Source organism: Trichosurus vulpecula, chromosome 9 (assembly GCF_011100635.1).
Source record: "Trichosurus vulpecula isolate mTriVul1 chromosome 9, mTriVul1.pri, whole genome shotgun sequence".
Lineage (NCBI taxonomy): Eukaryota > Metazoa > Chordata > Mammalia > Diprotodontia > Phalangeridae > Trichosurus > Trichosurus vulpecula.
In genome coordinates, this window is record NC_050581.1 from 92,374,860 (window position 1) to 92,396,812 (window position 21,953).

Genomic DNA, 21,953 nt, shown 5'->3' on the forward strand with positions numbered 1-21,953 from the left:
TTCCATCTGCAACGCCAGTTTAAGGTATTTATTTTAAAAAAAAATAATAGATTATTTTTCCCCAATTGCATGTAAAAACATTTTTTAATATTCACTAAAAAAAGTTTTTTTGAGTTCCAAATTTTCTGCTTTCCTCCCTCTATCCCACGCCTCACTGAGAAGGCAAGCAAACTAATACAAGTTATATGTGTGCAGTCATACAAAACATATTTCCATATTAGTCATGTTGTGAAGGAAAACACAGACAAAAAAATAGGAAAAATAAAGAAAGTAAAGAAAAGGTATGCTTCAATCTGGATTCAGACTTCATCATTTCTTTCTCTATAGGTGGATAAAATTTTTCATCATGAGTCCTTCAGAATTGACTTAGGTCATTGCATTGCTGAGAACATCTAAGTCATTCACAATTAATCACCATACAATATTGCTGTGACTATATACAATGTTCTCCTGGTTCTGTTCGTTTCACTTTGCATCAGTTCATGTAAGTCTTCCCAAGTTTTTCTGAGAACATCCTTCTTGTCATTTCTCACATGGCAATGGTATTCTATCACATTTATATACAACTTGTTCGGCCATTCCCCAATTGGTGGACATCCCCTCAATTTCGTATTCTTTGACACCACTAAAAGACTACTCTGAATATTTTCACACTACAGGTTCTTTTCCTTTTTTCAAAAAAATCTTTTTGGAATATAGACCTAGTATAGATATTGCTGGATCAAAGAATATGCACAGTTTTATAGCCCTTGCTCACAGTTCCAGATTGTTCTACAGAATGGTTGAATCAGAATACAACTTCACCAATAGTGCATTAGTGTCTCAATTTTCCTATATCCCCTCTAACATTTGTCATTTTCCTTTTCTTTAATATTAGCCAATCTGATAGATGTGGGGTAGTAGTGAAGGGTTGTTTTAATTTGCATTTCTCTAATCATTACTGATTCAGTTATTTTTTATATGACTACAGATAGCTTTGATTGCTTCATCTGAAAACTACCTGTTCATATCTTTTGACCATTTATCAATTGAAGAAAGGCTCTTATTTCTATAAATTTGATTCAGTTCTCAATATATTTGAGAAATGAGGCCTTTATCAGATAATTTTTTTCACAGTTTATTACTATGTATCCCCCCCCCCCCCATTCTGTTTTCCCCCTGTTTATCCTACTCTCTCTCTTTCCTTTCACCTGGTCCATTCTCAAAAGTGTTTTGCTTCTGACTTTTACCTCCCCCAATCCACCCTCCCTTCTGTCAGCCATCACCACCCTTCTTTGCACTGCTTTCATTTGCATTGTTTTAGGAAGATTCTGGAGATCACCTGACAGGACAAGGGACCAGACACTGAGGTCCTTACTTAACTGACAAGCATTCAAACTCTGCTTCGTAGAGCACAACTCTGATGGGCTAGCCACGTGTTCAAATGCAAAATATACACTTGCCAAAAAAGGCTATTTTATGGAGAACTCACACAGGGAAAATGTTCACATGGTGGTCAGAAGAAGCAATACAAGGACATTCTCAAGGTTTCTCTTAAGAGCTTTGGAATTGATTGTGTGACATGGGAGACACTGGCACAGGACCCACATCAGAGAAGGTGCTGTGTTCTATGAGCAAAGAAGAATTGAAATAACACAAAGAAAAAGCAGGATGTGCAATTTTAGAGAATCCAGCCCAAATGTTCACATGGACTAATTGTGTTAGGCCTGTGGTAGAGCATTCTAAGTATTGGTCTTATCAGCCAGTCAGACACATTGAAACTTAACTCTAGCAACAATCAATCGCCACCCTTCTTTTATCACCTTTCCCTCCTACTTTCCTGCAAGTTAAGATAGATTTCTATACACAACTGAGTATGTAAGTGCCGCCAGCAGCCAGGCCACCAGAGAGTGAAAAGGATGCCTCAGAGAGTGAAAAGAGTACACGGGCCAGGCAGGAGAGTATAGCGTAGCTCTGTTTATTAAGCTGAGGGAAAGGGCTTATATACCTTTTTGGGCAAGCAGAATCAACAAGTTCTCACGCAAAACATTTGTTACATTGCATGACTTCCTCATGCTTTGTTCCCTTTTTTGCCATAACAATATCGTGTTAACAGCCCACAGGTGGTTTTTAGCACACGTGTGCTGAGGGGGTTTGAAGAGAGCACGTATATGCCGAAGAGGCTTGGAGAGCCCTTGTCCTGAGCAGCACATGTGTGCCAAGGGGGTATGAGAGTCCATGTGCTGAGTTATCAGCCCAAGGGCAAGAACAGGCTTCAGGGAAAACCTGGCCAGTACCTTATCCCAGAATGTACTTTCTCAGAGCTGGCCCTCTACATGTATATTATTCCCTCTTTGAGCCAATTCCAATGAGAATGAGGTTCACACACTCTCCTCCACTTCTCCATCTTTCCTTCCACTGCTTTTTTGTGCCTCTTTATGTCAGTAATTTACCCCATTATACCTCTTCTTTTTCCCCTTTTCCAGTGTATTCCCTTTCTCAGCCCTTAATTTTTTTTAGATAATCTTCCAATCATATTCAACTCACACCCATGCTTCTATCTATGTATAATCTTTTTAACTGCCCTAATAATAAGAAAGTTTTCAAGAGTTAAAAGTAGTTTCCCATGTATAAATATAAACAGTTTAACCTTATTGATTCCATTATGATTTCTCTTTCCTATTTACCTTTTTTATGTTTCTCTTGAGTCTTTTATTTGAAAATCAAATTTTCTGTAAAGCTCTGGTCTTTTCATCAGGAATGCTTGAAAGTGCCCTATTTCATTGAATGTCCACCCCCCCCCCAAAAAAAAACAGAATTATACTTAGTTTTGCTGGGTATGTGATTTTTTTGTTGTAATCCTAGTTCTTTTGCCTTCTGGAATATTATATTCCAAGCCCTCCAATCCTTTAAGGCAGAAACTACTAGGTCTTGTGTAACCCTGACTGTGGCTCCTTGATATGTAAATTGTTTCTTTTTGCTAGTTACCAAATTTTCTCCTTGACCTGGGAACTCTGCAATTTGACTGTAATATTCCTAGGAGTATTCTTTTTGGGATCTCTTTCAGGAGGTCATTGGTGGATTCTTTCCATTTCATTTTACCCTCTGGTTCTAGAACATCAAGGCAGTTTTCCTTGATAATTACTTTAAAGATGATACGTAAGCTCTTTTTTTTTATCACGACTTTCAAATAGTCCAATAATTTTTAAATTATGTCTCCTGGGTCTATTTAACAGGTTGATTTTTTTTTAATGAGATAGTTCACATTTTCTTCTATTTTTTTCATTTTTTAAAATTTTGTTTTATTGTTTCTTGGTGTCTCATAAAGTCATTAGTTTCCACTTACCCAATTCTATTTTTTAAAGAATTATTTTCTTCAGTGAGCTTTGCTACCTCCTTTATCATTTGGTCAATTCTACTTTTTAAGGAGCTCTTTTTTTCAGTGAATTTTTGTAAGTCTTTCCATTTGGCTGATTCTGCTAAGAAATTCTCTCCAGTAAATTTTTGTGTATCTTTTCCATTTGACCAATTCTGCTTTTCTATATATTCTTCTCTTCATTTTTTTATGCCTCTTTCATATAAGCCTATTCTGTTTTAAAAGTATTATTTTCTTCAGTAATTTTTGTGCCTCCTTCACCAAGCTGTTGACTCTTTTCTCATGATTTTTTAAAAAAAATCACTCACATTTCTCTTCCCAATTTTTCTCCTACCTCTCTTACTTAATTTTTAAAATCCCTTTTGAGCTCTTCCATGGCTTGGGACCAGTTCATATTTTTCTTTGATGTTTGGATTTAAGACTTTTGACTTTGTTGTCTTCTGAGTTTGTACTTTGATCTTCCCTGTCACCATAATAACTTTCTATAGTCAGGAAATTTTTTCAGATGTTTGCTCATTTTTTTTTCCAGCCCATTTCTTGATTTTTAACTCTATGCTTAAGTGGGGCTCTACTTCCAGAGTGGAAGGGGCATGGTCCTGAGTTTTCAGGTTTTCAGCTGTTTTCATAGACAATACTGGGAATCTGTAAATTTTCAGTTCTTCCAAGGTGGGATGATCTAGGGAAAGGTGTGTTTACTCCTCTCTTGGCTCGTGCTCTGGTTTCTAAGTGATCACAAACACTCTTTTCTGCCCTGGAAGTGTGACCAGGGCCCCAATTCCCCTGTAGCCACAATCTCTGCTGGCTAGTCCTCCTCCTTGTTCTGGGACTGAGACCCAGAACTACAACCCAGATCCAAGTGCAAGCAGTACAACAGAGCCACCAATAGAAGTGGGCAAGATTCTTAAGGAATCTGTGCTATAGTAGGCCAGATTTTAAGAATCTGAGCAATTTAATGGGTTCCAAAGACATGGTCTTTTCCTTTTAGGGGTCCAGCATGAGTCCTGTTCCCATCAGAAAGAGATTTCAGGGGATTCCTAAACCAGGTCTAAGAATAGGAATAGGTGCCACCTGGAAGCTCTGTTGCCCATTACCTAGTTCCATGTCACACTTTCAGGGTGGAGAGGAGTAGTTGTGAGCAACAGAGGCCCTAGCTATATAAAAAGCAAAGAACAAGTTCCAAAATTTTAGCTATGTGGCTCCAAACTCAAGATGAACAATTCCATTTTGCCCTCACCCACCATTTTGTGAAGTTAAACTCCAATTTCTTGTAAATCACCAGATTTCAGAAAGTCACAAGATTACCCTCCCCTCTCACTTCAGTGTCTTCCAATCCTCTCCACCAATAAGGAATAAGTTGGTTCAACCCTGCTTTTCACTCCACTAATTGTACATTAACTGTGTAGAAACTGAGGTTCTAGGTTTTTGCAGTGACCAAGACCATTGGACCCAATTTGTTTTGTAATCACATGTCATGCTAAATAAATTTGTCCAGATGAGTCTCAGACTCTTTTTTATTTCTCGGGTGTGGCAACCCTCACCAAGAGGGGTAATGTGAGGATCTATACAATAAACAAACTTTTACCACAGAAACACCCTAGGAACTTCAGAAAGATTTCTACCAAGGGACTTCTTGGTGAAGGAATGCCTGTCCTCAGCTCTTCATATCCTTCTATATTATATCCATATAATAACCTCCTTGGAGTTGAGTGGTCCCTTGACAAGTATACAATGAGTGCTGGCTCTAATAAGCTTATGTAAACCCTCCTAGAGAAGTTCTTATTTACCTGGAAACAGGAAAAGCTTCCCATTGAGAAAGGGATAACTAAGAATAGAGGTCTAGGAAGGCCTTGATAGAGGCATATTGGGGATATTTCTTATGGCCTGGAGTTAAGGGAAACTCCCATTTTGAAGGAAATTCCTTTGGTTATTATGGCGATTAATCCCAAGCTAACAGACTCCCCCAATGGGAAAGTTTTTCTTTGTAGCCAGAGATCAGGGAAAATTTCCCACTTAAAAAGGGTTGTCTAGAAATGGAGCTCTTAAATTATTGTAAAGATAGGTCAAAATTTATTTTAAAAAATCCTAATGAGTCCCAAATTTGACCTAGAGAAGGGAGTATGGCATTGTTAAGAAATCACTTTTGTAGGGAGCTTAGAAGAGCATGGTTTCAAAATAGCTCTTCCAACTATTGATAATATTAAGGAGGGACTTAACTTTCACAGACTTTTTGATTAAACTTTCAGTGAGAGATAAGGAGGAAAACTTCACCAGCAAATGCTTCTCTGTGTCTTTCTTGTTGTACTGTCTGTGTTTCATGTCTTGCTAAATTAAACTAACTCTTTCCAGTGGCCTAATAAGCTAAAGGAAAAAGGATTTAAAGATTCAAAATTTTTCTGTGGAACTTTCAAAACCTAAGAAAATTTCTGCCTCTGTCTCTGTCTCTGTCTCTGTCTCTCTCTCTGTCTGTCTGTCTCTCTGTCTCTCTCTCTTTTCCTCTCCACTTTCTAACTCTGGCCAGGTCAGAGAGACAGGTAAGAAAAAACACAGATAAGAGGGAAAGCCATATTGCCCTGCCCTGGTCTTCAGGAATTTGTGGCCTTATAAATTAGTTAGAGACTAAATTGGTGACAGAAATGTAACTTCTCTACTATAAATTTCTAAATTGTGTTCTGAATGATTTTATAAATCATTCTTAGTGAAATATCTGAGTGATTTTTGGCATACAACTGTATTGAATTTGTGTGAAGAAAAATAAGAAGTATGATGAGATGGACTTAAAAAAATAGTTACAATAAAGAAAAGTGAGGCAGCAGAGTGTAAACTGAAAGATTAGTTTCAAAGTTGATAGGTTTTAATCAAAGTACACTGGAAGAAAAAATTGCAAGAGAGAAGTGTTAAATAAGGAGAAAAAAGAGGAAAAAGGTAAAAAAAGCTAAAAAATGTTGAAGTCTCTTTCCTCTAACAGTTGATTGTTGTCCTTCATTCTCAAAGAGGACAAAATGACATCACTACACTAGAATCAAGTTTCAATGTGTCCAACTATGGCAGAGCAGACCATTATGAGCTTGGAATACTCTACCACAGGTCGATCCCAAATGGTACATGTGAACATTTGGGGTAGATATTCTAAATTTGCGCATCCTGCATTTCCTTTGAGCTGTTTCAGTTCTACTTTTCTTATAGAGCACAGCACGTTCTCTGATGCAGGAATGCCATGCTGAACAGTCCTGTACCAGTGTCTCCCATATCACACAATCAATTCCAAATTTCTTGAGAAGGAGCTTGAGAGTGTCCTTGTGTAGCTTCTTCTGACCACCATGTGAATGCTCGCCCTGTGTGAGTTCTCCAAAAAATAGTCTTTTTTGGCAAGTGTATATTTTGCATTTGAACAACCTGAGCAGCCCATTGGAGTTGTGCTCTCTGAAGCAGAATTTGAACACTTGGCAGTTTAGTTCAAGTAAGGACCTCAGTGTCTGGTCCCTTATCCTGCCAGGTGATCTTCAAAATCTTCCTAAGACACTTCAAATGGAAGTGATTCAGTTTCCTGGCATGGCACTGGTAGACTATTCAGGTTTCACAGGCATAAAACAACGTGGTCAGCACAATGGCTCTGTAGGCCTTCGGTCTGGTAATCAGTCTAATACCTCTTCTCTCCCATACTTTCCTTCAGAGCCTCCCCAAACACTGAGCTAACTCTGGCAATGAGTGCATCAACCTCATTATCAACGTGTACCTCCCTGGAAAGTACACTACCAAGGTAAGAGAACTTATCCACAGCATTCACAACTTCTCCATTTTCTGTAACTAATGGTTCCAGATATGGATATTTGGTGGTGGCAGACTCTTGCCAGAGTCCTCCTTAATAGGCTGATCTTTCACCTGGAAGATCTTCATCTACTTGAGAACGAGTGTGGCTTCAGAAAGAGCTGAGGAACAGTCAATATGGTGTTTCCTGCCCAAAAACTCCAGGAGAAATGCCAGGAGCAGAACAGAGCTCTGTATACAATGTTTGTAGGCCTGCCTTTGATACTGTTAGTCATGAGGGCTAATAGAAAATTATGTCAAAATTTGGTTGCCTGGAGAAGTTCATCAACATTGTATGTCAATTTCATAATGTCATGCTTGCCCAGGTTCTAGATAATGGACAATGGTCTTGTGCTTTCTCAGTCACCAACAGAGTGAAACAAGGCTGTGTGCTTGCTCTCATGCTTTTTAGCATGATATTTTCAACCATGCTGTACATAATATCTTAAGCTGTGATTAGTGAAATTTTGCTATTTGAGGTAAAATCTCTTGGGACTGTAGTTTAATATTATCCTGAGTTTTGATTTCAGGTATGATTATTTGGATTGTTATTAAACCAATAGTCCACCATTCAAGGAAAATGTCATGTGCTGCTGAAAAGCAGTGCAGTCTGAAACCTGCTACATATGGATGTGTGTGTCTAGGAAAGTTGAGGGGATGATTTTGTGTAGGTGAAGATAAGATCTTTTTGATGCAGCTTCCCCATTGTCCTATTTCCTTTCTGAATAAGAAATTTCCCCACCTAGTTAATTCTGAGCCTGGCTTTCAATACCCCATGAATAATGTGGAACCTTTCTACATGACTGGCTGGCAAATGTGGCTTGTGCCTGGAATCAAATAGAGCTAAGGCAGTGTTTTGTTTAGTTTTTCCCTGTTATGGCTTATGTCAGATCAGAATGTACCCCTGAAGGGACAATCTTGATATTATCATGATTATGTCCCTCCGTTTTCCTTTCAAAGCAAATATGTATAATCAGGGCAGATAAAATATAAAAGATTTTGCTGTTGCAATAGTAAGTCTATTAATTAATAGATTAATACTAAAACATCTGAGTTACAATAATAGGATTCAAGTGGAAAAAATTCTTACTATTTTAATCTAAGGTTGTGATCAATTCTATATCCTAAGCAATTAAGTAAATGAGTTATTGGCTTTGCCTTGCCCTTGCTAATACTTATATATTCATATGTAAGATACGTCCTTGAAGAATTTCATTCTTGCAGTATAAGATAAAAATGTAAAATTTTTCTAAGTAAATAGAATGGTAAACTTTGAGAAAGTAACACAGGGTAAAGTAGAAATCAAAAGCAACCACTGGTCTGCTCCTAAATGAAATCTCAATATTATATAGTCAAAATCTAGAACTCAAAGTTCTAGAAAATAATGAGGGAAATGATGCAAGTAGCAAGGAAGAAAAAAAAAATTCCAATACTGTGGAACCACAGTCAGGATCCACAATCAATTTGACAGCCATCACAGTAAAGGAATGGGGGGGGTATAGGAGGGGGTACTTGAAATATGATACTCCAGAAGACAAAGAATATAGTATCACAACCAAGAATAACCTATCCAACAAAATCTAATACAATACTACATGGAGAAAATAAAGGTCATTTAACGAGATAGAAGACTTTCAATTATTCCTGATAAAAAGAATAAAGCCAAATGGAAAATTTGATATTCAAACACAGAACTAAAGAGAAGCATAGAAAGATAAATAGGAAAGAAAAGGCATAAGAGACTAAACAAGATTAAACTCTTAACATTCTTATATCATAAAAGGATACAAGTAACCCTGTGAGTCTACTAAACAAAGGTCTTGAGTGTAATCTTATTATATTCTGATGATCTCAAAAGAAGAATGGGAAGATTGGAAAGTAGAATGCACTGGGAGAGGGGAAAGGGTGAGGAAGAATGAGGATAATTAACTCACATAGATGGAGCATGCAAAGAAAAGCTTATATAATGAAGGAGAATTCATCCATAAAACAGAAGAGGATAGCAGAATGTATTAGAAATCAGAATCTAAAAATATATTGTTTATTAGAAACACATAAAACAGATAGATCCAAATACGGGTAGAGCAGAATCAATTACACATGAGCTGAAGTAAAAAAGGCAGAGGTGGCAATCCTGATCTCAAACATAGAGCAAAAATGAATCTAATTAAGAGAGAGAGAAAGTACAATTTTCTAAAAGGTACCATGGACAATTAATTAATATCAGTATTGAACTTACATATAGCAAATGACATAGGCACCAAATTCTTAAAGGAAAAGTTAAATTAGTCAAAAGAATAAATAAATAATTAAATAACTGTTTTAGTGAAGGACCTCAATTTACCCCACCAAAACTAAATAAATCTAACAAGAAAATAAATAAGAAAAAAAGTTAAGGAGAGGATCAGAATTTTAGAAAAGCTAGATATGATAGACCTCTGGAGAATACTAATTAGTAATTGAAATGAGTATAACTATTTCTTGGCTATCATATCATCTTCACAAAATATTGACCATGTATTAGGGCATAAAAACCTCCCAAACAAATGCAGAAAAGCAGAAATATTAAATTTACCATTTTCAGACCATAATGCAATAAAAAATTATTCAATAATGGGCCTTGGAAGCATAGATGAAAAATTAATTGGAAACTAAATAATAAAATCCTAAGGAATTGGTAGGAGAAAAAACTCATAGAAACAATCACTAATTTCATTAAAAAGAATGAAAACAATGAGACAACATACCAAAATTTTGAAGATTAAGCCAAACATTTTTTAAGAGAAAATTTTTACATCAATAAAAGGGAGAAAAAGCATATAAATGAATTAGGTATGCGACTGAAAAAACCCAGAAAACCAATGAATTAAAATGCCCCAATTAAACACTAAAAAAGAAATGCTGAAAATCGAAGAAGAGATTAACAAAATTGCGTTAAAAAAAACTAATTAAACTAGGAGATGTTATGGGGGGATGGGTAAGTAATGAAACAAACCATTGACTAATTTGATTTAAAAAAATACACAGCTCTTTTTGTGGTGGCAAAGAAGTGGAAACTGAGACAATGCAAATGGTTAAATAAATTGTGGTATATTAACTTCATGAAATTCTATTGTTCTTTAAGAAATGAGAAAGAGGATGGTTTCAGAAAAACCTGGGAAGATCTCTAGTAACTGATGCAAAGTGAAGTCAGAACAACCAGCATAACCATCTACACAGTAACAGCAATTTTATAAAAATAATCTAATTTGGAGGACCTAATAACTCTAATTAATAACTCACCAAAATTCCAAAGGACTCATGATGAAACATGCTATCCATTTCCAGATTGAGAATGAAGGGACTCAATGCCGACTGAAGCACATTTTTTCCTTTCTTTTTCTTATCTCATATATGTGTGTGTGTACATGTGTATACACATATATTTGAACACATAATGCATATATGTACATGCACACACATACACACCTACATACAAACACACAGATACAGATATACAGATACATACATGTATGCATGTGTATACATATACACGTATGTACATATATACCTATGCATATGCATATATGTGTGTATCTCTCTCTCTATATATATGTATGTGTGTGTGTATGTGTACATATATATGTCAACACATTTTGTAAATACTCTGTTTCCCAGAGCTAAGACCCAGTGAGCAGGCTGTGCCATGGGCTTGGCATAACAACAATCTTTTTGAAGTCTGGATGATCTCACCCTCTGGCAAAGTGTATTGCACAAGGTGTTGCTACCTGTATTTCCCAGGGATCTGAGAGCCTGCATCCATCACCTGCCTGACATGCTCATAATCACTGTTCCTTGTATTGTACTCCTATTCCCATCACAGAATTCTGGTTCTACACTCCACAGAATAATCACAACCCCCAAGACCTGGGACATAACTGTTCACATAGAACTTGTGGGAACAGTAACTCAAGATCTAAAAATGATTACGTCTTATTCCAGTCCAGCACATATATAAGCACTGCCTATACCCCAACGTGTTAAACCCTTCTACTCAGGAGGACTTCCACTTGCAAGTGTTTTCTTCATTCTGAAATTAATTGAACCGCTACTTGATTCCTGACGCATCTGCCTCTAGCCTGCTCTGTTTTGGCTCCAGCCATTCCCAGGTTAGATATCACTCAGTCTAGACTGCATTCAATATTCTGTTAAATACACACACACACACATGCATGCATGTGTATATATGTATACATGTCTGTATATAGACACATACAGGCATACATACATGTATGTATATATACATGTGTGTGTATAAGTGTGGTGAGGAGTGGAAGATGTTTTTAAATTCTTTTCATTTGGTAGGGAGGGGAAGAGAATTAAAGCACTAAAAATATAATGCAGATGTCCCTGCTTTAAAAATAAATATTTTTTTAAATAGAATAATTTAGTAAATAAAAACAGGAAGGAAAAAAAGGAAATAATAAGCAAAATTCTAAAGGCAAGAGGATGACAAATAGGAGGGGAGAGGTCAGTGGAGAAGGGAGGAAAGCCAATAAGAATAGGGTAGCCTTACAAAAGGGAGACTTGACAGACATCACCTCTGCTCACCTAAATTATTTTATAATTTACATAAAGAAAATAGTGTAAGATTCAATGATTTAGATTTAGATGATTAAATATGTGGTAAGGTTTGTTAAATACTTGGAATTTTATGTCTGGACCCAATGATACAACTAATACTATTGCTTTTTGTAGTCTTTGCATATAAATAAAAACACATTTTGAATAAAAGCACAAACATACACACACACACATGCACACACACATACACACCCCTCCTAAATAGAAATTAAGCCAGGGAATATCTGGATTAGCTCTTGCTCCTGGTCTGAGAGACAGAAGCAAGAGAGATGAGCTGCATTCTAGGAAGAGGTTTTTGTTTTGTTTTGTTTTGTTTTGTTTTTGTAAAGGTCTTAGACCAGAGATTGAAAGGAATGCATAGCCTATTATCTACAAATAATAATTTTGCTTTTTTCCCCCTTTAGTGTAAAGAAACTAAGTTACTCAGTAAGATAATGAAGTAGGTTTGATATTTGATTTTCAGGGGTGAAGAGAAGGGAGTGATCAATGAATGGGAGTTTGAGCAAATGATTTGATTGGTAGACACATACATATCTATCTCTAGATAGATGAAACTAGCACAACCTAACACCAGTGGACAGAGCCAGAGGGTTAGTAGCAGCCAGCTGCCATCATGATTCCGACTGAGAACAGGCAGCTTAGGTCATAGATACAGTGTCCCAGAGTAGCAATATACATGGCTTCGTATGTATGCTACCTAGTCAGGTCAAAAGAAAAGTACTTTAAAAAGGTATGGTAGACTACCACTGTGGTATTCTTTATTACAGTGTGGATCTGGATAGGATACGAAATTCAAGCCTTTCTCTTAGGTTCCAGATACCTTGGAAAAGACATCTGTGAATATTGACCAGAGGTAGTCCTGAGATTCTCCAAATTCAGATCTAAAGCTCTAGAAATGATTCTTTGATCATGAAATCAGCTAAGTACTTCCCAATGCTAGATTGTTGTTTGCCCTTCATTCTTGAAGAGGATCATGACATCAGGAAGGTGATGCCATGATTTGCAAGTGAACTGCACTTAAGTGAGGGAGAGCTTTACAAAGTCACCAGCTTCACTTTCTCCTCCAGAGTCATCTGGGTTCAGTGGCAAGATACAGATCAGGATGACTAGAGATGGCCCTGGATGCAGTGGGATACCTTGGCCATTTTAAGCTAAGATCTTTCCTAGGTCTTAGTTTGACTAAGGCAATGCCCATTCAATGATTAAGACTGGGTAAGAAATGAGTCAAAGAATGGCCTATTTTACCTAGTCAAGAAAATAAAATCGATCTGGGAGGGAAAGACCCTCAGGTTTTCTGGCCAAAACAGAAACAATTGCCATTTACATTCACTTGAAGCAGTCAGGGACCAAACAATGACCCCATGGACTTGGGCCAGAGCACCCACAGATAAGGGTATGATACCCTATGTGGTCAGAAAGAGAGGAAGAAGGAAATGAAATGAAATGAAACAAAATGAAATGAAATGCAACTGACCAGTTGTGTCCCTAGTGGGGCAACTCATGCTACTCACAGGTTGTTGTTTGTCCTCCTTTATTCTTAAAGAAGACCATGACATCAGGAAGGTGATGCCATGACTTGCAAGTGAATTGAATTTAAGTGACAGAGGGTTGTGTAAAGTCACCAGTCTCACTTTCTCCTCTGGAGCCATCTTGATCCAGGGGCAAGATATAGATCAGGATGACTGGAGATACTCCCTCCCCTCTCTGCCCCCCAATGCTAGAAGAGTCCTCCTTCATCTTATTATGTTCTCTTCCATTCCTTGGAGAAATAAGGGTAGGGGTAGTCAGAATTTTTATTGTGCCCTATTATCTACCTTATTTTATATTTTACTTTATATTTATCCTCCTCCTTCACTCCATTCTCTAATTACTTCACCTATTTCTCTGGAATATCAGAATTCTTTTTCTTTTTATAAACATTATGTGTCCTTTGAAATTCAGTTGCAATATACCGGTTTTCACAAACAAGAAATGGTGAGCCTATTCACTGTTTATGTAATCATATGTCATCTCTTCTCCTTCTGTCCAAGTCATTCCCTAGTCTACAAGCATATCCTCCTTGTTTCAAGATAAAGTAGAGTCCCAAGTGCCTCTTCAGAGGTCAATAGTTGAAAGAGTTCTTTGGAGAAATATTCTAGGGGGAAATCTCTAAAGTGTGTTTTAAGCAAATACTTGGTGAAAATTGGCTCTTTCTCAGAACACAGCAAGGTGAGAGACGTCAGGCTCTTTCCAGTTAGTTGCTACTAAATTCCCCAGCATCTTCACTTTCAGTAGCTAAACAACCAGCAAAAGAATAGGCCATGATGTTTTAATACCCGAGCTGTTTCATCTCTTGAGGCCGTTTACCCTGTACAACGTCTGTGCCAAGGCTGAGACCTTCTGCCCAGATTTTTGCTCTAAATTTGGATCTGGTACTTTGTGAGTGTTCATTTATATTTATAAATACTACATGGCTCACTCCCAAAGTATGTATACAGTAGCCCAACAAAAAAAAAAGAAGAGAGGGATAAAAAACATACTCTTTTGTCAAAAAAATTACTCATACTTTTTATAATGCACTTTTCTTACAATATCCTGAGGTAAGTAGCATATTGTCATCCCCATTTTATGGTGGAGGAAACAGAGGTTTAGGAAGGTAAAATAACCTGCCCGTAATCACAGAGGTAATAAGAATCAGAGCTAGGCCAGATGTGAAAGGGATGCCTGTTGTCCTATTGCTGGGGAGTTTGATGCTGGTGGAATCTTGAGTTCAGTGTTTTGAGCTTCAACGGGCTAAAAATAAAAGCAATTAGATGTTGGCCCTACATTCCATGCCCATATGATAAGCACTTGGGAGCAGCATGGCTGGGCAAGATAGGGAGAGAGAGAAAGAGAGAGAGTGAGAATGTAGAAGGAAGAAAGAATCAGTGCCAGGATTAGAATACGTGTCCCCTTCCTCCAAAGTCTAGTGCATTTTCCACCATAGCATTTTTCATACCTGCTTTTAAATTGTGTTTGTATTAAATCTTTAATCCACTCTCATAACATGAATGTTCTGAATCTAATGCCTTTCCCCATTCTTGCCAAATGCACAATTCTAAAGATTACTTCAAATTTAAATTCTACTTTTAAATCAGTGATTTTTAAAAACTCTGTGTGTGTGTGTGTGTGTGTGTGTGTGTGTGTGTGTGTGCTTGCACTTGTGCATATGTGTATGTTGGATTCTTTTGGCAGTCTGGTAAAGCCTACTACCCAATAACAGAATAATGATTTTAAATGCATAAAATAAAATAAAAAACAAAGGAAACCAAATTGTACAAAAGAAACCAGGTGTATTAAAATGCAACCATCCATTTATAAAAGTTCATGGAACCATGCTTTATAAAGGGAGGAGAATATATGTTCTTAATTCACAAGTGATTTAGAAATTATTCCATGATTCTCCTGATTATAGCTGCATGGGTGAACAAGGGAATAGGGTATGACCTCTAGGATCCTAGGAATGAGGTTTTCCAGGGTCTGTAACTTTGTTGTACTTAAATCTGTAGATATAACCCCAGGACTGAAATGGGCCCTGGTAAAATGCTCTGTGGGCTAGTGCTCACATGGCACTAACCAAATATCACAAATCAAACAGTGTGGGAGCAGGTCAAAAGTTGGCACTGGGGTCATTGTATCCCTCTACATTACTCTCTCTGTTTCACCTTCAAAATCACATGTGCAGAGGTATGTCTTACATCCCTGTTGTTCCCTGAATCCTTCAATCAAATCCAAATTTACCTTGAAGAGCTTTCACCGATTGTCTTGCCCTGCTGTTAGGCTCCTGCTGGAGAGGATAGTCACTTCCTTGCTGAACTTATGGGGCACTTAGTAGAATGAACTACTCTACTGCAAATTTCAAAGTTTCTCCAATGGCACTATCTAGTCCTCTTCCTTTATCCTCTGATATATTGTGCCCTTAAGTCAGTAGAAAAATAGAAAATGGTAACTATGAGTATCAAATACTGTGGAAAGGGCAGTGTTGTCTAATAGAAGGAGTAAATTATTTGAGATCTGTAAACTTGTTTTGGCGTCCCAGTGCTAACCTCTCCTGGTTGCAGTTGTAGTTGATCCTGGGTAAATTAATTCATCTCTTGGTGCCTCACTTTCTTTCTCTATAAAATGGGGATGATAAAGCTTAAATGACCTTTCTCAGAGCTTGTTATTTTTAAAAACGTAAGCCATGGGGCATTATATGAATATGAAATGATGTTATTGTATGAATGACGGTGAGGCAGAAGAGGCATGTTGGTCCCTGTAGAATTCACTGGCTTGTAATGAGTTCATAGAACAACAGAATCTCAAAACTTGGAAAACACTGCAAAGGATCTTATCTAACGTATATCTTGGGAACTGCCCTCCTTACAAGAATGACCTTCAGAACATTCCTAACAAGCAGATATTTAACCTTTGTTAAAGAATAGGGAACAGGCTACCACCCAAGAAAACCCTCTCAAGTTTTAGATAACTTTGGTGAGGAAGTTTTCACTTATTTTGGGAAACATCTGCTGTTTTGAAATTTTAATTTATTGTTTCTAATACTATTTCCTGAAGTCAATCAGAACAAATATAAACACTAGTCTATATAATAGTCCTTCAAATATTTAAAGAAAGAGTTTGTGTCTTCTACCCCAACCCTTCATTCTAAATCTTTTCTTCCCTAGGCTAGACATTCCTGTCTCTTCACATCATTTTTCTTTGTGTGACATTATTCCCAGTTCATTCATTATGTTTGGCCACTTCCTATGGACATCACCAATATATATAATTAAATGTTATTTTTAGGCTCTTTGTATCTCCTCAGAATAATTATCATTGTTGGTTCATGAAATTCATATGACTCTGAAGAATCCTACCAATGAAAATGAGCTTTCTGCCTAAAAATTATAGGAATAAAATAAGGTGCTCATATTAAGGTAATGAAACAGAGATTGTGGTCCAATTTGTCAGAACTATCATTAAGGAGAAAATGAAATGTTATAAAATGATTTGCAAACCTTAAAGTGCTATATAATTTTCTTATCTTTATATTTATTCTATTGAATTGAAATAGGAATCATCCTATGACAAGCTGCTGTTATTCTTTTATGTTTAACATTCAGTGATTCATTATGGAAATAGATAACACATATTTGTAACTAAATGAAAGCTCTGGGATATAAGTTCATCTTTTATAACTTCCCAGAAAACATGTCTAGGACACTCCAAAATGACAGGGATAATAGGTATTTCTGTTTCCACATGGTTTTGACTTCTTCTGCTAGTTCTCTATATTTTAGTAACTTTTGGTTCCACATAGTTTGGAGGTTATGAGTGTTCAGTATGGTGATGCCTATTAAAGATGTTATTCTTCAATTTGTATTGGTGAGAATTATTTTTGAATAATTGTGGGCAAATGTTTCATTTGCAATGATGTCTTGATCTCAATAGCTTATTAAATTCTCAAAGATATTTGGGGTTTCTAGTTGTAGTGCATAGATTTTGTTGCCTGTCACTTTAAGAATAATGAGATTTTGTAATTATGGCTACTTGATTGTTCCCTTCTAAGTGTTTGGTAGATGATAACATTTTTAGAGTCTGCACTTATGTAGTGCAGTTCCTTCTATTTCCTTGAAAATCTGCATTAATCTGTAAGTCTGAGCTCCATTGTTACAATTTATTGTTATTATTATTATTATTTACTAAGACTGTGAGAAAGAAAAAGTGGAAAAAGTGTATGGGGGCATATTATTTAAAAGGAAGTTTCAGCAAATTCTTAGAGAAAGTAAGACATTATCAACTAAATTATTCCTTTGATTTCAGTATTTTCTTCAGTTGAATTAACCTAAAAACAGGCACCCTATCTATCATTCCAGTGACGATGTCTCTATTGACATTTGAATTGAAATCCATTATATCTTTTTTTTTTCCTTTTTCATTCCCCAGATCACTCCTGGTCAACATCTTTGACATATGATGTCAAAATCATGTCAGCTAGAATCTAAGCCTCATTTCCATGTCACTATCAAAAAAGGTTTATCCTAAAATCAGTTTCTTTTTTCAAACCTAGCAGACACTTGAATAAATTGCTAAGTAAAAGTCTAGAGAATAGAGAAAAATGGAGGGTTCCTGCTCATGTTTTCTATCAAGCAGAAAGAAAAAATATGTTTTGGCTTCCAGAGATTCTGCTTTTGTTTTGATTCCTTTTGTTTTGAGCTGGGTAACATATGTTATGTTTAATCATATATCAGCCACAGGGAGAATAAATGTTGTCACTGTAATTAATGGTTTAGCTCACTCAGAGAATTTTCAATATTAATAACTGAGATGGGACTTTCACTTCTGTGTAAGCAAGAACATATGGTTGTCAATGCATTTTGCCTAGAAGAACCGAAAGTAGGAATCACATTGGCATCCTTTTTCCTCTTTTAATTTCTTAATGTAGATAATAAAGGCATCACCCTCACCCCCATTCAGCAAAATGTAGATGGAGAAAAAAATAGTATGGCATAAAATACTTAATTAGGTTGAATTAAGCACTGAACTTCCCCCCACCCCCAGGACCAGATGGATTGACAAATGAATTCTACCAAACTTTTAAAGAACAATTAATTCCAATACTATAAAACTATATGTGCAAAACTACATGAAAAATAGGCAAAATAATCCTAGCAAATTTTTTTTACAACCAAATGTAATGCTAATACCTAAACCAGGAAAAGCAAAAGCAAAGAAAGAAAACTATAGACACTTTCCCAAATGAATATTAATACAAAAATGTTAAATGAAATATTATCAAGGAGATTAAAGCAACATATCACAAAGATTATACACTATGACACATTGGGATTTATACCAAGAATGCAAGGCTGGTTCAATATTAAGAAAACTATCAGCTTAATTGACATAAATTTAAAAAAAAAAACAGAAATTATATGATTATCTCAATAGAGGCAGAAAAATCTTTTGATAGAATATAGCTTATTCTTATTAAAAACACTAGAAAGCATAGGAATAAAGGGACTCTTCCTTAAAATGATAAGTAGTAGCTATCTGAAACCATCAGCAAGTATTATCTGTCATGGGAATAAGCTAGAAGCTTTCCCAATAAGCTCAATGGTGAAGCAAGGATGTCCATTATCACCACTATTATTAAATATTGTACTAGAAATGTTAGTTATAGCAATAAAAGAAGAAAACAAATGGAGAGAATTAGAATAGGCAACTGGAAAATAAAACTATCTTCACTGCAGAGGATATGGTGGTATACTTAGAGAATGCTAGAGAATCAACTAAGAAAAACTACTTGAAATAATTACAACTTTAGCAAATTGCAGAATATAAAATAAGCCTACATAAATCATTAGCATTTCTATATATTACCAACAAAGTCCAGCAGTGAGACATAGAAAGAGAAATTCTATTTAAAATAACAGCAGACAATATAAAATACTTGGAAGCCTATGCACCAAGACAAATCCAGGGAATGTAAGAACACAATTACAAAATACTTTCCATACAAAAATAAATGTCAAATCTAAACAACTGAGAAATATTAATTGCTCAGGGGTAGGCTGAGCCAATAAAACTAACAATTCTACCTAAATTAATTTACTTATTCAGTGCCATATCAATCAAATTACCAAAAAACATTTTTATGGAGTTAGAAAAAATGGCAAATTTAAACTAGAAAAATAAAAGGTCAAGAATATCATGGGAATCAATGAAAAAGAATGTGAAGGAAGGTACCAGATCTCAAACTCTATTACAAAGTGATAAACATTAAAACAATCTGGTACTGGTTATGAAATAGAGTGTTGGACCAGTGGCATAGATAAGGTACACAATAGACAGTAGTAAATGACCATAGTAATCTAGTGTTCAATAAATGCAAAACTCCAAGCTTTTGGGCTGAGAACTCATTTTTTTTTTCTAATTCATTTTTTAAAATTATTTTATTTTTTAGTTTTTAACATTCACTTCCACAAGATTTTGAGTTCCAACTTTTCTCCACATCTTTCCCCTTCCCCTACCCCAAGATGTTGTGCATTCTGATTTCTATATACCATTGCCTATATATCTTATTTCTCAGTTGCATGTAAAAACAATTTTCAACATTGGTTTTTAAAACATTGAGTTCCACATTCTCTCCCTTCCTCCCTCCCCACCCACCCTCATTGAGAAGGCAAGCAATTCAATATAAGCCATACATGTCCAGTCACGCAAAATACCTCCATAATAGTCATGCTGTGGAAGACTAACTATATTTCCCTCCATCCTATCCCACCCCCAATTATTCTATTCTCTCCTTTGACCCTGTCCCTCCTCAAAAGTGTTTGCTTCTATTACCCTTTCTCCCCCCATTTCCTTCCATCATCCCCTCCACTCTTATCCCCTTCCCCCCATACTTTCCTGTAAGGTAAGATAAATTTCCATACCCAATTGAGTTTGTATGTTATCCCTCCTCAAGCCAAATACAGTGAGAGTTTCACTCATTCCCTCTCATCTCCCCTCTCTTCCCTTCACCTGTAAAAACTTTTTTTGCCCTCTTTTATGTGACATGATTTACCCCATTCTACTTCTCCCTTTCTTCTTCTCCCAGTATATTCCTCTCTCACCCCTTAATTTTATTTTTTAGATATCAACCTTTATGAAACTCAACATACCCTGTGCCCTCTGCCCATATACATATGTATTTCCCTCCAACTACTGTAATACTAAGAAAGGTCTCATGAGTTACAAATATCATCTTCCTGTGTAGGAATATAAACAGTTCAACTTTAATAAGTCCCTTATGATTCATCTTTCCTGTCTACCTTCTCATGCTTCTCTTGATTCTTGTATTTGAAAGTCAAATTTTCTATTCAGCTCTGGTCTTTTCATCAAGAATGCTTGAAAGTCCTCTATTTCATTGAATATCCATGCTTTGCCCTGAAGTATTATACTCAGTTGGTCTGAGTAGGTGATTCTTGGTTTTAAACCTAGCTGCTTTGACCTCCAGAATATCATATTCCAAGCCCTTTGATCCCTTAATGTAGAAGCTGCTAGATCTTCTGTTATCCTGATAGTATTTTCACAATACTTGAATTATTTCTTTCTGACTGCTTGCAATATTTTCTTTTTGACCTGGGAACTCTGAAATTTGGCTACAGTATTCCTAGGAGTTTTCTTTTTGGGATCTCTTTCAGGATGAGGTCAGTGAATTCTTTCAATTTCTATTTTACCTTCTGGTTCTAGAATATCTAGAATGTCTTGAAAGTTGATGTCTAGGTTCATTTTTTTGATCATGGCTTTCAGTCAGTCCAATAATTTTTAAATTATCTCTCCTGTATCTATTTTCTAGGCCAGTGGTTTTTCCAATGAAATATTTCACATTGTCTTCTATTTTTTCATTCTTTTGGTTTTGTTTTATACTTTCTTGATTTCTTACGGAGTCATTAGCTTCCATTTGCTCCATTGTAATTTTTAAGAAATTATTTTCTTCAGTGAGCTTTTGGACCTCTTTTTCCATTTGGCCAATCCTGCTTTTTAAGGCATTCTTCTCCTCATTGGCTTTTTGGACCTCTTTTGTCTAGTCTGCTTTTAAGGTGTAATTTTCTTCAGTATTTTGGGGGGTTTCTTTAGCAAGCTGTTGATTTGTTTTTCATGATTTTCTTGCATCACTCTCATTTTTCTTCCCAATTTTTCCTCTACACTTGATATTCAAACTCCTTTTTAAGCTTTTACATGGCTTGAGACTACTTTAAATTTTTTTTTGGAGGCTTTGGATGTAGGAGCTTTGACTTTGTTATATTTTTCTGGTTGTATGTTTTGATCTTCTTTGTCAATAAAGTAAGATTCTATAGTATTAATTTTTAGTCCTGTTTGCTCATTTTCCAAGCCAATTACCTATCTTTTTCACTTGTTGTCAATGTAGAACTCTGCTTCCAGTGTGGGGGGTGTACAGTCTCGTGCTTCAGGGGTTTCATGTAGCTGTTTTCAGAGATACTTCTAGGGACCTGTAAGTTTTCAGTTCTTCTGAGGTGGTATGGTTAAAGGAGATGTGTTTACTCCTCTTCTGGCCTGTGCTCTGGCCATTGAGTGACCATAGGCACTCTTTTCTGCCCTGGAACCGTGAGGAGGATTTCCTCTCCACCATCACCCTGGGCTCCACCACACCAGCACTCCTCCTCAC